The following is a 3166-nucleotide window of genomic DNA, read 5'->3' as shown; positions in this document are numbered from 1 at the left end:
CTGTGGTATCTTCAGGAGGGATTGTTGGGCCAACCATCTTCACAGCATCTCAGCATCCCTGCTCCAACAGCCCAGCACTTCACTTCAGGGCATGAAGGCATTTGATAAAATTTAAAGCATGGCACACATAATTATCACAGCAGCTAACATTTCCTGAGCAATGACAAAGTGGCAGGAGCCTTCTATCTGCTCCCCACCAAATCCCTGAGGAACCCAGTGAGCTGGGGTCCATTGTTATCTCAGTTCTACAAGATCAACTATTACCTTGTAAACTATCCCACAGCCTGTTGACCCGGATTTGCTTTTGTAAGGCTTCTTCTCTCCTCACGGTTCTGATTCAGCCCTGAGTGACCACAAGAAAAAGTTTGATGACCGCATTTGAATATTAGTGAAATAATTTCTCATAGACATTTCCAAAGGTACACATGACAGGGTACAAAATCTCTTCATCCTGTTTTTGCAGTGAGTAAGCTTTGTCTCTGCTCTTCTGTATCTAGACACAGATGTGGAGTACTAGACAACTGATAATATTAATGAGAATAATAACTTCTATCTATTGAGCATTTACTATGGTATAGGTGCTGTAGCAACCTTGTTACATACATTACCTTATTTAATCTTCCCAGCAACCCTGCGAGGTATATTTTTGTATCAACCCCATGTTGCACATAAAAAAAAATCCTGTGGCTCAGAAAGGTTCCACAATGTACCCAAGGTCACACAGCTCACAGTGGCATAGTCAGGACTTGAACTGGAGTCTTCTGGACTTCAAAACCTGTGCTATTAACAACCATCAGTGCCAGTACAAATAGCACTGTCTCTCAAGCTATTTAGAGGAAAGCAATAGCTGCCTGCCCTGGGTAGTCATGGCTTGTCACAGAGGAGCAGTGCATGGAGAGCAGAGGAGGTGACAGCAGGAAGCAGCAGCCACACTGACTGTGACCAGGGAAGGAGGAAGCCAGGACCCAGCAGCCTCCTCAGGCCATCACAGCCAGAAGGGCTGGATGCAGTAAGGGACGCCTCTTCCCAGCATAGCTCACCCATAGACGCTGGGACACCAGAAAACGGATGGAACTTCAAAGGCACAGGTGTTGATGTCTCTATCTGTTTTGCCCTCAGCAAGCCACTTCCTCACGTTGAACCCTAGTTTCCTCATTTACAAAATGCTGGGGTAAGGACCCCTCCCTCAGCACTGTTTTCAGAAATAAATGGCTAGTGAAGACATTTTAGGTGCTTCCACTTTTATGCCGTGTGTGGCCAGCCACCGGGTCCACGATCCCCACATGATGCTAACCAGACTCCCGTTTGGAGAAGCAGACCCCACATCTGTGTATCATTAGCTAAGTATTTCCTAGACAAAATGAATAGATAAGCTAGAGAACAGTGAAGGGACGCCCAGAGAAAAACATTAATCCTGTTAAATGACTCCTCCACTTCCCTCTCAGTAGGCGCGGTCACCTCTGTGATTGCCATACTTCACAATAAAACCTCTTGCCGAGGTTTTGGTCATTAACTCATACCTGTCATTTCCTAAGGTTTATTGAAATCTCCTCTCTGAGCCCGCCATATGCCCTAGCAAGCGCCTTCTTGCCTTCACTATTACAAACGACAAGGCAGCGTGGTCACCTCCCCACAGGTTCCCATCACCTCCGCATCCTCAGATGAATGCCATTCATCTTCGTTAAGCCCAGAACAGCTGCTCCCGCCGGCTGAGCTATGGAACTGCCAACAAGGCAATCGAGAATTCATGACCATGAGTCAGGCTTCTGGGAGTTCCCAGACTGTAAAACAGTTTAGTCCCTCTCATTCCTATGATCCATGCCGCCCACAATAAAATTGGCAAGCGATTCTCTTTGACCATGTATTTGACTTGCCCACGAAAGAGCCATAGATGAAGTCCCATTAGGAGAGTGATTCCGGTAAGGATTTGATGGGAAAGCAATGCACAAATTCTAATCAAAGCAGCCAGGGGGGTATGGTCCCCTCTGCGCGGGGCTTCTGGCCTGTCTCACCAGCTAGACAAATGAACCAAAAGCAAAGGCTTCTCCAAGGGTTTACCTGGATGTACCCCAAAGATTCATTCTTTCAGCCTACATGCTAACCTTCATGAAGTAGAATACTTTTAGGGCCTGACACATTTGCTTGACCAGCATTTCTAGCTGGAGATAAAGTATGTGTATCAAGTCCTCTGCTGAGGGGCGCTTGGGGGAGAAAGAGGGAGTGGATATAAGGACCTGGATCCCAGCATCAGGAAAAGACTTCTCCAGACAGAAAGGGCTGGGGGGAGTGGAGGGGGCAGGGAGCCTGGTAGAAGTGAGAGGAATACCCCCTGAAGTAGCCAGGCCGCTCAGTCTAGAAAATACCAATCACTTCTTCCCACTCCACTCACCCCTGGCTCACGTTACTGATTTTTACACATAGCTGGTGACGGCTGCCTATCTTGTCAGAACCACATTTGCAATTTCTAAGTAAAGAGTGATTTTTTTTTTATTTACATACATTTCATTCTGTCACACCCTTTAAATGCCTGAGAAGTTAAATAAAATGTGTGGGGTTTTTTTCACAACATACAATGAGAATTAGAACACAGAAACTCCTGCCCTAACCGGTTTGGCTCAGTGGATGGAGTGTCAGCCTGCGAACTGGGGGGTCCCAGGTTCAATTCCGGTCAGGGGCATGTGCCTTGGTTGTGGGCACATCCCAAGTGGGGGGTGTGCTGGGGCAGCTGATCGATGTTTCTCTCTCATCGATGTTTCTAGCTCTCTATCCCTCTTCCTTCCTCTCTGTAAAAAATCAATAAAATATATTTTTTTAAAAAGAACACAGAAACTCCTGCTCATGGAGACATCAGTCAATCACAGGTATCCTTGAGGTGCTGTGGAATAACAATAGCAGCAGCAGCAACAACAACAACAACATAATCCTCAACATGAAAATAAAATATTTAAGTTAATCTCTGTCGTGGATGTGGTGCTTTATGTAGGTGTTTCCAAACCTTCTCATAGCTGTTACTCCATGGAATTTGTGTTTCTCTCTTGGGTAGAAAGTATGTCCATCTTTCCTACCAGGTGGGGGTTAGAGGTGCTGGAGGTTAAGCGATTTGCATTCAAAGACTAAAGCCCAGCTCTACCAAGCAAATTTCCTCAGAGATTTCCCCCGGCAGTGC

This window comes from Myotis lucifugus, unplaced genomic scaffold (genome assembly GCF_000147115.1).
Source record: "Myotis lucifugus unplaced genomic scaffold, Myoluc2.0 scaffold_45, whole genome shotgun sequence".
Lineage (NCBI taxonomy): Eukaryota > Metazoa > Chordata > Mammalia > Chiroptera > Vespertilionidae > Myotis > Myotis lucifugus.
This window is presented reverse-complemented; position numbering follows the sequence as displayed.